Below are 17,436 nucleotides of genomic sequence, written 5' to 3'. Positions count from 1 at the left end.
TCAATGTGCAATGCATATTTTACAAGTATGTAAAAAACAATTTAATCAGCGATCAGCAAAAACAAGGTAATGCACAAAATTAACAGTATTGGTCATTTTAGGTTGCACCGCGTCCTCAACGATTGTATAGGTCGAAACTTCTCGACACTCACTCTCTTTTTCTTCAGTTATTTTCGTTGTTTTTTATCTCTTGCGGTGACGATGAGAATGCATTTACGAGTGTACAATGGGACAAACACAACTATACATTCTCATGTCTCGCACAAAATAAAAAATAAAATTAAAAGGGATTCTTCTTTCGCGCCTTGATAGCTTTGTAACGACTGGGGCAGCCAAAGAGACTAACTTTCCATTTAAACTTACAGACCGTCAATTTAGGTTTTAATCTTGCAAAAATTGTGTGAATCTGAAAATTTGCACATCTGTTCTATTTGATGTCAAAACAACATATCAACAGCCCTTTCCGCATCCTGAAATTCCAGGCGGTGGTAAACTTTGAATGCTGGAGAAGTGCAAGTTATCACTGGAATGAATGTTACGTGCAAGCAGCTAAACCCACGGATTTGAAATAGGGCTCCACCGAAAGAGGAATAAGCGGGCTTTAACTACAGGGAGGTTATTGCAGCATGACACCGCAAGAGCGTCGGCCGCTTGCCGGCCCAGTCATGCAACAGGTGCCGGCAAATTGCGTAACAGATAGCCCGTTACACAAACCGCTTGTTTTGTAATGTTTCCACTTTTCACAATTATAGTTACAATTACAACTTAAATAAGCACGTACCTTGTCGTAAGGATGCTGGAAAAGGTGTCCTCTAAAATACAAATATTTCTGGCACTTTATTTTTGACATGTAATCTTTCTTAGACACCGCGAGAGCGTCGGCCGCTTACCTGCCTTGTCATGCATCAGGTGCCGCCAAATTGCGTAACAGATAGTCCGTAACAGAAACCGCTTGTTTTGTAATGTTTCCACTTTTCACAATTACAGTTACAATTACAACCTTATTTCAGACATCTAATCTTTCTTAGACATCTCTACTTTATCCTCGGTTGACAGAAAGGGAAGACAGCATCGCGGCGCATAAAGCAAACCGAAAGTGTAAAATTATATTTAAAACTAATAATAATGATGATCACTAACCTTCTGTGTTATAAATGATGTTGAAAATGACCTCCTTCAACACCAATACATTTCCGGCATCTGCGTATGAAATTCCTCTGAACATCCATAAGCTCCTCAGGTGTGATTCTGGCAATTTCTCTTCTTATATTTTCTTTTAAATCCTCTATTGTACGCGGGTTATTCTGATACAATTTGTTTTTTAATGTTCCCCATAAATAATAATCACAAGGAGTAAGATCGGGGCTACGAGAGGGCCAGAACTCAGTACTGATAATTCTGTCCTCAAAAATCTCGGCAATAAAATTAAGTGATTCATAAGCAGTGTGAGCAGTAGCAGAGTCCTGCTGAAAAAATGACTGCTGGCATTCAATGTCCGTTAATTGTTCAAAAAAAGGTTGTAGTATGTCTCTTCGATACCTTCCACCATTGATAGTACCTTCATAAAAAATAGGCCCTATTATTCTGTGCGCATTCAAACCACACCACACACCAATTTTTGCAGGATGGAGCGGAACTTCATGCACAAGGTCAGGTTTTTCTGCGCTCCAATAGCGATTGTTTTGTGAAATAACTCGGCCATTCAATTCGAACCAAGCTTCGTCTGAAAATATGATTAATTCTGGATTTACTCTGCCAGCAACAATATTATCCAGCATCCAGTTACAGAATCGAACTCTAGTCGCGTGATCGCGCGGTTGCAATTCATGAACCACTGTAATTTTGTAGGGTTTTAATCTAAGTAATTTAGTGGCATTTCGTGCTGAGGATTTTGAAATGCCTGTTTCCTGAGCAAGCCGACGGGGGGATTTTTTTGGAGTATGTTCAAGTCGTTCACCAATTTCGTCTAGCTTTTCTTCCGTAAGAACACGTCGTCTGGAAACACGTTTCTTAGGTTCAAGAGATCCTGTCTCTCGTAATCTTTTAACGAGGTTGTAAACAGTATGTCTGTCCGGAACAGGATTGCCAGGAAATTTTCTTGCGAATCGCCTGACTACTTTTCTGCAAGAGTTCGTTTTCACGTAAGTATCGTACATAAAAACTCTTTGTTCAAGACTATATTTGTTTGGCGGCATAACTAATGAATGAATAACAAATAACACACGATAAAGCACTAGCACTTTAGCACACCAACTCAATAACACAGTATAAACAACACGAGTACTGATAAACGCAAACCGAAGTGAACACGTCTAAACAACTGGTAGCCGACAGCTGTCGCATTCGCGTAGTATCGAGAGGCTTCTCGCGGCTTACCACTACTCCGATAAGCCGCTGACGCTCTTGCGACATCTGAGGAATTTCGCTTCTAGCGTCGGCTCTATAGACACTGGATGGACCAAATTTTGAGGGAAGCACAACAAAAGACTACTCTATGAGGATATGTAATGCTCCTGCCGCAACTTTGAAAAAAAAAATATGGAAATTACGACGTTCAGAAATTTTGCGTAATTACGGGGAAAATAGAACTTTGGGATTTGGCCCCCGTTTCCCCCTGGACTCACAATTGTCGGAATTTACATAAAATGTTGCTTTTTGTTCATTCTTACATTTAGAATTTAAATTTCTTAAAAAGATGCAGTTGTTGAGCAGTTATAGCCTTTTATATTCAGTTTATCCCATAGTAGCAAAAGGGGAAAGGTGCTTATTTCAAATGGCGCTCTCAGAAAGAAAAACGCACACAGTGTATGATCGCTACTTTACTTCAAAAATATTCACACGTTAAAATTAAGTGACACTGTTAAATAATTCGTTTATCTGCGCTTTCGTTTTGCATAATAATGTATACGTAACCTCCCCCCTCGAAAATCTTGGGCACGCCACTGACTCTAGTGTTCAAAAGGATTAATCTTGTGTTATCTGCAAAATAAGAGTCACGGTTTTGTTTATTCGAAGGCAAGACAAGAATGAAAAATTGAATCCTTTATGTTGGATGAGTCATTGCTGTCAGAAGCGATATGGGCAGAAATAAAGTGCCAGAAATATTTGTATTTTAGAGGACACCTTTTCCAGCATCCTTGCGGCAAGGTACGTGCTTATTTAAGTTGTAATTGTAACTATAATTGTGAAAAGTGGAAACATTACAAAACAAGCGGTTTGTGTAACGGGCTATCTGTTACGCAATTTGCCGGCACCTGTTGCATGACTGGGCCGGCAAGCGGCCGACGCTCTTGCGGTGTCATGCTGCAATAACCTCTATGACTACACATATTGTCTTCCAGGACCGCACAAAAGGAACAAAAACTACCAAAGTCGATTTTTTTTTCTATTTATCATTCTTGACGCTTTCTTTAAACTTTCCGTTGACATCTTTGTAGACCATGTGCAGAACTGTTACGCCACGGAATTTATTAAGCTCGTGTATTATTCTGAAAAAAAAATCATGAGGCTTCTTCTCTGATATAGCCTAAGCAGCAACAAAGCTAGTGAAATAAAAATCAAGTGCAGAGAAACAAGAGGGAATATTCTTTTCTGGATATTACGTCGCATTAAAACAGTGAAATTCATTTAATTAACATTTTTGTCGTGCCGATTTATGGCGAAGAGTTTTTGACAGCAGGGGATCTAAATTGTGAACACTTTTCATGCAAAATACAAATGGATTGTCAATAATTCAGACATTTATATACATCGATAATACAGCCTGTAAGTGTAATTCTTGTTTACAAAGAAAGTTACTTCATCATTCTTTGAACAATTAATTTTTAAGGTATTCATGAATTCTAAATTAATGATATTACACTTTACTAAAGCTGACGCCAAGCAGTGTTTTCAACTCTAGCGAGAAGTCGCTAAATCTGGCGGATCTGGCTAGCTGGCGACAAAAGACGTGAAAAAGTGACGAGCGACTTTTCTGGCTACTTCGTGTGCTCTTTAGCGACTAATTTGGAGAATTCACAAAATATCTGCGTAGGTACGTCTAAATGCTTAAAAATGTCCGTTTTATAGTTATTAAATAAGGAAATACCCTCGTAATTCACTTCTGATGCACAAAGAGAAACTGAAGCAAAGCGTACCCCCTTTTCCAGTATGGTTTGTGATGTTTGTAAACATCACTGTTCACAGCTCATTGTTATCAGACACTCCTCCTGGCGCCATTGCGGCTGCCTTATTATAAAACAGAACGTTTGACTTCGCGGTCGCGTCGTACGTGGGTTCAGATAGGAGTTTTTTTGGGTAGTGTGTGGTGGGTGACAAAGGAAGTGCTAGTGTAAATTATAAAGTTCGTGTGTGTTTGTGCGCAGGTCAGCCCAGGGCAGGGCAGTGTCCAGTGTGGGGAAAACCGCAATACAAGAAACATTATCGGAAGGAGTGGGAAAACTACAAATGGTTAACCCCTGTCGATAGTGACACGGCGAAAGCGTATTGTAAGTACTGCAAAGTAGAACTATCTGTATGCCCAAACTACTGATCTGAAAAAAACTTTCGAAACACAGAAACATAAAGTCAGATCTGGTTACTTCTGTTCTGCAAAACAGAAGAAAAACAGTTCAAACCGGAAAATTTAAATACTTCTACTGCTGAAGCTATCTTAGCTTTATTCATTGCCGAACACTGTTCTTTGCTAACCGTGAATCACTTGTCCGAATTATGTATGAAAAGGTTTGGTGACTGACAGCTGCAGTGCACCATGCATTCGCCTGCATAAAACCAAGTGCACAGAAATAATAAACAACGTTCTTGCAGTGCATTTTCTCGATGATTTAGTATCTGACATCGTAATCAGTGTGAAGTGCAGTGTTCAGAGGAAGAGGAAATGTTGCTTTTATAGGCAAGTACTCAATTTTCTCCACCTTTTTGCTATTTTTTAGAAGTACATTTCATTTTGCGACTTTTTCTAGAGCCTTTACATTTCATTTAGCGACATTCTAACGGATTTTCTAAGGACTTTTCACGACTTTTACGTTCAAGTTATTGGCAATACTGACGCCAAGTATACTCCAGTCAAGGTCACTCGCTTTCGGAGTATCCCCTTGCCTCCTCCACACCCCTGGCCCTCTAGTGTTGCCTCGCTTGTTCTAAGCTGTTAAGTTGACACTTTGCACGTTGTACGGTCAGGGACACTTCTGGATTATAACAATACCATTGACTTTCAATTAAATCATTACAACCGACAAGTGTCCGCGACCGTACGTTTGCGGTTGATTTCGTTTTCGATGTTGTTTTGTGAAAGGGCTATTTGGTTACGATTAGGAAGGAGGCGAGGGGGGGCATTTGCGTTCCACTTCTCGCCACTTTTGCCCTCACACTATGCTAAATCTTATCTACAAAGGGAAATATACTGTCTTTGCCCCCCCCCCCCACCCAGTTTTGGTACCTTGACCCCTAGTTTTGGAACCCAATCGCCACCACTGAGTATTGAGGATTGAGGAACAGCGTCCTACGTGTGGAACATTTGCCAGTGAAAGTGAAGCGAGTGCCTCCCGAAAGGACACTAGAAAGCAAAATTTATTTTACTTCGCTTCTTGTGCCACTTTTGGCTAATTTGCGAAGATGGGGATGAGTGATGATATTGATGAATAGACATCACAAATGTTCATGCCCAAGCCAGGATTCGAACCCGGGACCCCTGGCGTTGCAGCGCGATGTGCTAACCACTCCGCAAGGGGGCCGACCATCTTCTAGGTCAACGTGACGGTACACATATTTTATGTTAAATAAATAAATATAAGTAAATATCAACATGACTTAACGGCGTTCTAATGGAAGTTAAGAAAAAACAGTTTTATCTAGACATCCCAACTGACAATACTAACAGCGATCAGCCTCCAACGCATCACAATATCCATCGAAATAATATTATCTGATGCCATGTAATGGTGGTGGTAGATGCACATTGCACGGTGGTTCGGTTTCCACTTTAAACTGTAGGTCCAGTCCCGATTAGCTTTTCTGTGCATAAAGCGGTGTTAAGAACTAACCCAAACAAGTAACAATTCCATGTGATGAAAATTCAAATATATTCTTTTTATAAGAATAATTTTTCATTCTACCACAATTTAGTCTATCTCCCTAAGATACAACTCCCCATTTATGTCCTTTCACCTTACGTCGACTAATTGCGCGAGGTAGAAAATGGTCACCGTACGTACGTTCCTCGCCTGTCGTACCGCTTGCACCGTTACTAAGCCATCCGAAACCAGCTTGTTCCACCCCTTTTGGCGCGGAGACGCTCTCGCACATTGTTGCAACATTTATTCCCATATGATTTGGTATGGAGGGCGGTGCTTGGGTTGCCGCGTGATCGACGGCAGATTGCTGACAGGTAGCGCAGCCAATGGGGGCCGAGTTAGGAACGTCAAACACCAGCGCGCGCTTCGAATCACCCGTCACTCATCATAACGTGACACGTAGTTCCTCTCTATTCACGTTTTACGGACACTATTGTGTTTAGTTGGTTCCTCGCTTCGGGGTTTGGTGCTTGTGGCTTCCTCTTACATAACGTTTCGTCAACGCAGTGTGTGACCTAAGAAATAACAAATGAATAACGATTCCTCGCAATACTCTTAAGTTTGCACCTTCCTCTCTTGGGGGTGCTGTGCTTGTCCGCCCATTCATTGTCAATATCTCAACTTCCATGGAGTGTATAGCAGCCACACCCAGATTCCCGCTATCCTCGGGAGTACCTCTATTACGTATAAAAATCTCAGTCCAATCAGAGCACTTTTAAAACTTCCTCGCTTTGGCGTGAAAAGTCGAGCTTCCTCTTAATGGAGGGTGGGAAAACAGGGGTGTGTGTGTGTGTGTGTGTGTGTGTGTGTGTGTGTGTGTGTAAGTATATACATACACACGCGCTCTGTAAAATTCTATGGGGCATATTTCAAGTTCAAAGATTTTTTTTTCTTTATTTCTAACCCTTACATAGACAAATACGAGTTTAAGGTATCGCCGGTAGAACTGATCGTCAAAGGACTACACATTTTATGTGCAAAGAGTGTATGTTACGGGGATGTTCTTTTTATTAGAAGACACCCAACAAATGACCTCTCGTCCACGTAGTACACAGTAAATTGCATTTCGCAGAGTAACGATGCTCTGGCGCCTATAGACCTGCAGCCAGAATAATCCTCTGTAGGAATTTTCTTGTGTCGTTCATGTGTGTTTGTAATTGTCCCTTCATCTACCTCATCATCATATCATGTTTCATCCGTTTAGGCAAAAGTGACAGAAAAGAGAAGTAAAATAACCTAATTTTGATTTTTGATTTGATTTGATTTAGTTTATTTTACTTCGCGTTTTGTGCCTCTTGGCTAATTTGCGAAGATGGGGATGAGTGATGAAATGATGAAATTGATGAATGGACATTCACAAATAACCAAGCCCGACCGGGATTTGAACCCGGGAAATAACCTAATTCAATTACGGGGGAGAACATCTCAAATGAAAAGAAGTAAGCTTACGTTTTTTAAACACTGATATTGTTTTCATTATTTTAATGGTAGTTTCCATATTTTATATTTTTTGATGACACATTAGGGGGTGCCCAGGCATGGAAAGATGAAATAATAAAATAATTGAAAGTAATGAAAGAAAAAATTGACGAAGAGAATCCAGGACATGGGGAGAGATTGTTGATAAGGCCGAAACATTCAATGAAGTTGTAGTGCCTTAAGAAGTAGTCGTTTGCGCAATGACTCAAAGACAGCGGCCAACAATCCTGCCGTTGGGCCCAACATGAAAGAGCGTCTCGTTAAGTCTTCCTGTCCCGAGTAAGAAAGGAACGAAACTCGTGTCGACAAACCTTTTTATGTAGACATAGTTGCCAACAATAGCGAGAAGTCACTAAATGTGGATAATTTGTGATGCAAGTTACGACGAAATTCATGAAGACGGGACAAGCGACTTTTCTGGCTATTTTAAGTATCCTTTATAGACTTATACGGAAAATTTACATAAAATCTTCCCAGGTTAAAGTAATCATATTCGTACACGTCTAAAGAGTCGCTCAGACCTGTGGAAAATATGCATCATCATTCATATTGTCACCGATTTAAACAATAAAAATGCCGACCATACTTCATCACCTTTAACGTACATACAAATACCTGATTTAGAGAAGTGACAATTATAATCTTAGAAATCACCCACTATTAATATTACTTTTCGCTACTCTTCACGTTGATAGAATATGCTAATATGCTATAAATTTTCAGATAAGCGGAAAATTAACTATGAAGAAATTTTTTTAAAATTAAAATTCATAAGTAGCCAATATATGCAATATATATTTCTTGTAATAAACCGGATAAATTATATTTTTCACATCTTTTAACAAATCAGAGAGAGCTCGCATCTGCAAACGATTTTCCACCTTTAAAAACTGGAGAAAAGGATGCTGAATAATTTAAGAAATAGGTATATATTTGAATTGTACGATTTGATGTACCGAGGTATTAATGGATTTTGTGTAAAAATTTAGGAACTTTCTTGGTTCGTATTGTTTGCAACACTGTGTGCAGTGGATAAGTCCTTGAACATGACTTGCACTGGTTTCAAGGCGAGATTTATACAGGTGGATCCGGGAGAAGGAGAAAGTGGTTGACAGGGTAATAATTGTCATACATCAGTCTTAGAAGTAATTAGTTACTTGTACAAGTAACAGTCCCCGCCCCCTTTTTTAGGGCCGGTCCCCGTGGAGGAGTGGTTAGCACATCGCGCTACGGCGCCAGGGGCCAGGGTTCGAATCCCGGCCTGGGCATGGATGTTTGCGAGTGTGCATTCATGAATTTCATCATATCGTCACTCATTCCCATTTTCGCAAATTAGCCAAAAGAGGCACAAAAGTGAAGTAAAATAAAGCAAATCAATCAACTCTTTTCTTTAGAGTAAGATAACAGTCACAGTTTCTAAAATAAGTAATTGTAACTAAGTTCTTGGCAATCTTTTGCGATAAAGATATAAACAGCTGCTTATCTTTACGTTATCACTTGGAGGGAAATTTTCTTCTCTTTGATTATGTCATCTTGAACGAAATGATTGAAAGAATGGGGGAATTGTTGACGCAGAACAAAGTAAGAAGCTAGTCTGGAGCTTTACGTGCTCGGACTTGATGAAAGAAACATATGATGTAAGTTTGTAGATTTTGAGGATAAAGTAACTGTGAAGGTAACAGATTTTTAAAGTAGCCTTGTTGTGACGGGTTACTTTTAAAGACAACAGCATTACCACTATGTCGCTGGGCAGTGTCGATCACTTCCTTCGAAATAGGGTATGAGGGAACTACAAAATACTCCCTCACTTTTTCATGTATCAAGTATGTGTGCATTTTCTGCAATATACCAGTATGTATGACACTTTTTCTTTTCACATTATGTAGACAAAAATATTCAATACCAGTTGACCACCCATCCCTTAGACAGATGTAGCACACTACTCTTGGATAAATGGAGTGTACTACAACTGTTACACATAAACACGTAAGGCAAAAGCAAATTACTAACAAATGGCCAATATCTGTCTCTTGACAAACAAACTCAAAATAGAAACTGCAATTGGCCAAAAAAAAAAACAGAAAAAAGTCAAAATTTCTTGTTTTCCCAAAAAGCCTGATTTTTATCGAAAAACTTTTATTCAAAAACCCGTTTTTTTTACAACTCTACTGTAAGTGGGGGAAAAAAGAGGAAGAAAATATTGGAAGCCTCCTTCTATCACAGATGTGTTTATTGAAATATCGTAATTTTACCACACGAAGACCTTAATCTGGCAGTCTGGTAATTTTTCTACTTATTATTACCATCTAAAAGTAAAACTCATGCATTTAAATAAGAAAACATATAGGCAAGAAAATTTAAAGCAGACTTATAGTGTTTCAAAAGTCGCGTAAAGCACATTTGATCGCTCATAACATGAGATATTTACACCGGGTTTCCTATATTATAATATCTTCATTGAAATAACTAACTAACTCTCTAGCCTTCTTAAATCCGAAGGTTCATGGCTGCAGCAACACAGGCCATCCATCTGTCCCTATCTTGAGCAAGATCTATATACTTTTTTCCATCCCAACCGATTTCCTTTAGGTCCATCTCAACGTTGTCCCTCCATCTTCGTCATGGCCTTCCTACAGGTCTCTTACCATCTGGTTTCCCAACAAGAATCCTGTAAACTCCTCTTTCCTCTCCCATTCGTGCCACATGGCCTGCCCACCTAAGTCTTCTTGATTTAATTATTCTAATAATATCTGGACATGAGTACAAATTATGTAGTTCTAAATTATGTAACCTTCTCCACTCACCTGTCTCCTCATCCCTTTTAGGTCCAAAGATTTTCCTAAGGATCTTATTTTCAAATACTCTCAATTTATGTTCCTCTTTCAATGTAAGGGACCAAGTTTCACATCCATATAATACTACAGGCAAAATTACGGTTTTGTATATTTTAACTTTTAGTTTCTTAGATATTAAACGAGAAGACAAAAGTTTATGAAGAGAGAAGTAACATGCATTTCCTGAATGAAGGCTACTTTTTATTTCCTCTTTAATATAATTTTCATTTGTTAATATTACTCCTAAGTATTTGAATTTGGAAACTCGTTCAAACGAGTTGTTATCAATAATTAGATTTTGATTATTACCTAACACTTGGTTTCGGCCTGTAACCATATATTTAGTTTTATCTTTGTTAACTTCCAAACCTATCTCTTTAGCAGTTTTGAAAAATATTTTAGCATTATTCTTAATTGTATTCACATCATCCCCCAGTAAGTCTACATCATCTGCATATGCTAACAACTGAGTCACACTATTTAATTTTAGTCCTTCTTTAGTTTCTTTTACCTTCCTTACAGCATATTCTAAGGCAAAATTAAAGAGCAATGGAGATAATGCATCTCCTTGTTTTAAACCATCATGAATTGTAAATTTTGTCAGACATTAATACCCACACGAATTTTACTTTGTTTCACTGGTGCATATTTTTATCATACTAACAAGCTTCTTAGGTATTCCAAACTCTACTAATATATCTTCATTGAAATACTTTTCAGTTTACTCCATACAGGAAATTCTATAAATTAATCAATGGCATTAGAGTTATTCTTTTCAGAATAACACTTTTGGGCGACAACTATCAAAGGTTCAAAATTAGACTTCTGATGATTGATTCCATGCCATGTGCAGCACATAGTGGGTTTGAAACTGACGATTAAATGGGTCAAGTGAAACATTGCCACTTTAGGGGCATATCACCTTAGGTGGCAACACTACTAGTTTGAAATTATCAACAGACGCAAGCATTATGTGCAACGTTACCGAGACATTTACATGCAAAATCATAAATCATAATTTTGCACCGAAATCGGATTCCTGTCTACCCTGAATTCTCTTTGCCCTCGCGCGGTCGATGCTGTCTGGTTCTTCAACCGCCGAGGATCTCCTGATTTTTTGGCGACATGCAGCCCGAGCTGGCAAAAGTGGTATTTTAATCGGGGTTCACCAACGATAAGAGGAAATTCTTTGATGAGAAATCAAAGCCGCTGATAGGAAACTGTCACCCGTACAGCCTCCAAATTCGAATTACAACGGTGGGGTCGTTCTAGACTTAAGGGCAGGAAAGGTGTAGCAAACTGCAGCCCGAGCTGGCAACCACCTGGATGGATGGCCTTTCGTTCGGCTTTCGCATTTTATTAAATGATATTAACAAGAGGAAACAAAGATTCCATTGGTTTCATTTAATATTTTATCAACAAACCTAGACATAATCGAACTGTTTTACGACCGGTGGATCGAATTCGGGAGACCGGAAGTGTATGTGAAGGATCGCGGAGTGGTCGCTCACCGGATTTAACTCCTGTCGCAGTAGAAGATTTCGTTACATGGAAAAGTAAGAGTTACAGCATAATTAGTTATAGTTGTAGTTGTATAAAAAAGCCAATGCTGGTAACAACAATCTTTTAATGTAAAAAAAAAAAGGTAAATTGAAATATGCTATAAATAAACAATAGTCGTAGCCGCCTCGGTGTCAGAGAGCGTTTCTCTGTCGACTCACGTCACTGAAGATTCGGGGTACGAGTCCGGTCCTTTCTTGGCGAGCTTCCAATTGCATCTAATCTTCATCCCCATTGTCGCGATTAGATTAGATTAGACAAAAATTACACAAAAGAGACGAAAAATAATAAAAATACCAAGGTTTCTGGGTTTTAATCCTGGGCAAGCATTGTATTTGTTCCTGCTTCCAATTCACCAGTTCACCATTCAACCAAATTGTCGCGAAGGGAACCACGCTAACATTTTACTTCTAGCGTGAGTAAGTTGGTTGTAGAGTCCGACTGGCGACTGACTTTTGAATAGTGAAAATGTAGCGTGAAAGCATGATTGGGGATGCCATTAAATGCAGCAGGTTAACTGGTCTGATATCTGTGCATCAACAAAGGTATTACAGATACAGTATGTATGTGAGAGCAGTCACACTGGCGTCGAACTATTCTGCCGTGCACGGCCGTGGTTTACCGATCATATATTCGAACTTCGAACCATATATTGCGTAGCTTGGGTGACGGTAGTGAACAGAAAAAACAACTATTACTTTACGAACGTAAATCATTAGAGGCACGTCAATCAAGCAAGCGCAAAAGCAATTGCAAACACAACAACGAGAGCGATAATACACAAAATAACCGAAAACCTACAAACGAAATATACTGATGTGTTCCTACGCGTGTATATTGGGACTCTCAAACTATTCTAACATTCTACCCGTAATACAAAGAAAGAGATAGAAAGAGGAAAAAAAGAGACGAAGGTAAATAATTGAATTGTCTTAAGTCCACTTTGTGCACAAATGGGCGAATCGGTACTGAACCTACAGTTTTAAATGGTGCAATGGGCCTCCACTGGGGTATCGAACACAGGACCCCCTTAACCCTGATTACAAGGCGACGACGTTACCGCTGCGCCATCTGGGAGACCCGAGGGAGAGAGGTGAAGAGAATGAACAAACGACAGAGAGAAAGCCAGAAATCAAGGGGCCGGAACAGGTGAAATAGAAAAATAGCGATATAACAAAGGAGAAAAAGAAATATTGATAAGGATTAAATGAGGAAAAGACTAACAGACGGGTAAAGCTAGAGAGAGAGACAAATTAAGAAAATCGGGATTAGAAAAACAACATTGCAATCGCGAGAGATGAAGGAAGGAATCCATATTACAATTTAGCCTTGGGTGACACAGAGACACACAAAAAAGGACAACATTCTGTATAGTTGTGAACAAACTACTTACAAATGATTGATTCTGAAACTAAGAAATATATATTCAATTTAATTATGTGTAATTATATCAGGCGAATGAATAAAAACAAGATCAGTTCATGAAAAAGAAGTAACATGAAAGAAACATGCAGTACTTACTGATTCAATTTGGCGAACTTCTTATCACGAGGTGTTCCCTTCCTAAACCATGCTCGCGAACTGACAGAGGAAACAACATGGATAGAAGTGTTGCCAACTAATTTGGCGCAATATCTCTAACGACGCACGTAAAATGTCTGTCGGAATGACCGACTGTTCCTACACCAAATTCATTACCCAAAGTGCCAAGAAGGGCCTACCACTGCTACAGGTTGCATCTTGAAGATCAGTGGCGTATTTGTACAAGGGCTATTGCGGTCTGAAACCCCTTGAATAAATTTACCTTCGAATTCTTCGTGATTGACCGTATTCTTGAATGTTCGTTCTTTAATATACACATGCTTTTGAGTGTGTGTGTGTACACACTCACATTTGGTCTTCTCTACTGAAATTCATCCATTTGTCTACCAAATATGACCAACAGTCCTTACTCGTAGGGAAATACAATTGCCTGGCAACTAACACGCCGAACGCACAGGGTTGAATTGGAGAACTTGATACGCTGCAGAGTGAAATCTAGGCGGCAATAACAGTATGACGTAGGATTACACGGCTATGTCAACAACCAATTAAACTCACTTTGGAACTTTCGATGGTTTGTGAAGTGACGTTATACACGAGTGTGATGTCCCATCACGAAAATGTGTACACTACCGCGTTGTGCCCATATGACGATTATAAGTTTTAGCCATTAGCTATTCATTTCCATTGTTTTCTTCTAGTTTTAAAAAGAATACTTTGGTAATATGCTCTAGAAATAAGTGTTTTTGTATCGTGTTTTTCTTCCTTGTGCAGTCATCGTGAAATATGTACGAGTATTTGTAGTATTCTAGTAAAAATTATGCATCATGGCTAAAATTTACTTATAGTCAAGCACGTACATACGTATCTAGAAATATATTTCGGAGGAGGTCCGAACCAAGTGTCTCAATAATAATAATAATAATAATAATAATAGTAATATATGTTTAAATTAATACGTTAATGTAATTTATACGTCTATTCATGATATTAAATTAATTAATGTTGTATTGCTATTATTACATGAATAGGTAAAAGACGGTATAAGAAAAGAGATCTAACATCACCTATTCAGTATGTAGCTTACGTGTAGTTAAAATCTGTATGAAAACAACTGTCCTGGAAAGGTGGGCGCCGGAGCCGCTTGAACAGGTGGAAAAAATCCCGGTTCTCCCCCGCCGGAGATCGAGCCCGGGTCTCTCGCATGGTAGTCAGACCGCCTATCAAAGAGATAAAGAATTGAATATTAATTGAATAACAAAAAAGGATGTTAGATCCAGTTGACGGAAAGTAAAGTTCCTGATTAATATCTTATGCATATTACTACAAGTACTATACGACGCACGCTTTTAGAAGCGATATCGGGTGGGGCCACGCAGAGGGTGTGCGTGGCGATCAGCCAATGGCAGGAGTGCAACGTTGTACAGTTAGGAGACTGCGGCGCGGAAGTTAAAAGCCGTGTTCTCCATTTTTCTTGCGCGCAAGAAGTTTTCATTAAACTCGCCACTTTAAGGTTCATCATAAGATGGGGAAAGACATTTTGAACCTGACTGTCCAAATCCCATGAATTTCCGTCGCCTACAGCCGGAGTTATCGTTCCTTGAAGAAACAAGGGAAACACCTTTCATTTCCTTCAACCTGTTTTTTTCGTTGCCACCGTGTTGACGCAGCTGAGTTGTTGTGTCTAGGGAAAACTGTGGGTGTTAAATTCGCCTCGATATAAACAATGACCCTTCATTGTTCTGGGCGTTCTCGAACATTGAAAGCCTGGGTCAGTTTGAGTTCAGCATTTTCGTAACAAGGCCGGTGGAAAATTATTCGCTCATCGTTCACTCGTGCGTTACAAAGAACAGTTTGTGAAAAGATTAAATACAGCCCTTTCGTACGATAGTGTGTGTTCCGTGTGTTCTTTTTTTTTTTAAATAATGTCACTCTCAAAACTTAGCACCAGTAGTACAGGCACCAAGCGTGCAAAATGTAATCATTAATCTCCAGGAGAGTGATTCGGAAATGAGTGAAATCAGTGACACGGAGACCCATGGACGTCCGAGAGGGGAGCAAGGGGGGCCGTGGCCCCCCTGGAAAATGAAAGTTAACCATAATATGTGACAATTATTGCATGAATATGATATTAAAATTTAAGCAATGTTTTGAGGGAACAACACTATTATGGAGGAAAATGTGCCTTGTTTGCCCCCCCTGGAAAAAAGCACCTTCCTTGCCCCTCCCTGGAAAAAATCCTGCGGACGTCCATGCGGAGACCGAAGAAGACGACGAGAGCGGTGATGAATAAATACCTTCAAGCTTCTTTCAGGTATGGGTTTCTCGTATATGCTACAGTGATATGATATTATAATCCTGTGTACAGGCACGTATCCAGGACTTCCTTTCGGGGGGGGCTCAACACCATTTTTTTAAGGGGTTTAGTAAGAATCTCACAATTGTGTGTTTAAGACCAGTGTTGGCAATTGGGTTGCAAAACACGGGGGGGGGGGGGGGTGCGGAGGGCGTTGCAAGGAAAGTTTACTTTCTCTTGGTAGCCAAGGCTCAACATTAAGAGGCCATAATGTTGAGGCAAGAAAATAAAAAATGTGGAGCAACTATCCCTTAAATCGTCGCCACTGTAAGGCTGTCATTTTAATCAGAACGTGAAATCGGAACATTTTTTACCACTCGACTCCTCTGTTTCCATGCATTAATATTGTGTCCCGGAACCATCTCAGTATGTGTGTTTCTCCATTTCATCTCATCAGACATAAAAACATCTATGGTGTCTTTGAGTGTTTTTACGAAGCTGTTACACATGCACGGGATGGACAATCCACTCGACAACGCGAGATTCAAATTGTGGGCTGCGAACTGGACGCAGACAGCTCTCGAATATTTCTCTCTGATTCGAGCCTGAACACTTGTCCTCCCATTTTTCAGCTCTTATAAAAGCCGAAACCCAACAAATTGTTCAGATTCAGGCCTTAGCACTCACAAGTGTTCAAAAATGCCTGCCACAGCTTCCGCTGTCTTGTCATAGCTATATCGGCACGAAACAAAGGAAGTCTTCTCGAATACAGGTAGATCACGAAACAATTAATGCACAGTTAAAACCCTTCCGTTCCAACACATCTAATGTTTCGTCTCCCAGTATGATGAAATGCTTACTCACTTATCTCCAGTGACGTGCCCAAGGGAGGTTTCGTGAGGTAATAACCCCATTTGACCCAGTATTCCCCCCTCCCCCTTCCGAAAATCCTGGGCACGCCTCTCTTTATCTCGGACATTTTTTTAAAATCCACTCACCAGAAGTTTTTATCATCGTATTGGAGATTGAAGTAAGATGCGTTCTTCCTGTAGGTTTGGATATGATCCTTTAGGGTGCTGTCGTCTGCCTGCCTTCACACCTAACCTTAACAAGGCCCTAATTTTCCATCCTTGTGACTTGGATTTTCAAGACTTAGGAAGGTTTCAGACCGAAGGGACACGCGATACATGTCGATTGGAATGGGCCAATCAACAGCAACGTTTCACACCGTAGCAACACAAAAGGCCGCACAAACCTAATTTCGATTTGTGCAATCCTCAGGCGACAGGGTGTGAAATCTCCCTTATTAGGCCACTGTCATTGTCACCTCGAAGTAGTAGCTCTTGTTGACCACAGAAAAAAATATCCTCAACCGGTGATAATGCTCCTCAGTTTTCTTCTCTCTCCTATATTTTCTGTGCTTGTTCACTATACAGGCAACACCTTACGATTTGATATACACAGGACATGTACTATGTAGACATTTTAACGAAAAATCGGTTGAAGTCAAGGATGGCTAGGTGGCTCAGTTGGTAGAGCCCTGATTTGGGCCCTGGTAGAGCCTAAAATGTCTACATATGCAACATCTTCTTGCTTTCTCTTCTCGACATTCATAAAATTTTCGGCTGTCTCTTTATGGTAGTTAAGTGTTTGA

General features: G+C 39.8%; 1 protein-coding gene across 2 annotated transcripts in view; it reads right to left on the bottom strand.

Moving 5' to 3' along the window:
* LOC145993980 (putative multidrug resistance-associated protein lethal(2)03659) overlaps positions 1–17,436 on the bottom strand; it is a 170,988-nt gene that overhangs the window by 141,229 nt on the left and 12,323 nt on the right. The window contains exon 1 of one of the 2 annotated variants that reach the window (XM_083130007.1): positions 13,466–13,622. The exons of the other annotated variant lie outside the window; for it this stretch is intronic. The gene's annotated coding sequence lies outside the window, so the exon portion shown is untranslated. Of the gene's footprint in view, positions 1–13,465; positions 13,623–17,436 lie in introns of those variants that run through there. 2 annotated transcript variants of the gene reach the window in all.

This window comes from Lepisma saccharinum, chromosome 10 (genome assembly GCF_977018435.1).
Source record: "Lepisma saccharinum chromosome 10, izLepSacc3.1, whole genome shotgun sequence".
Taxonomy (NCBI): Eukaryota; Metazoa; Arthropoda; class Insecta; order Zygentoma; family Lepismatidae; genus Lepisma; species Lepisma saccharinum.
This window is presented reverse-complemented; position numbering and strand designations above follow the sequence as displayed.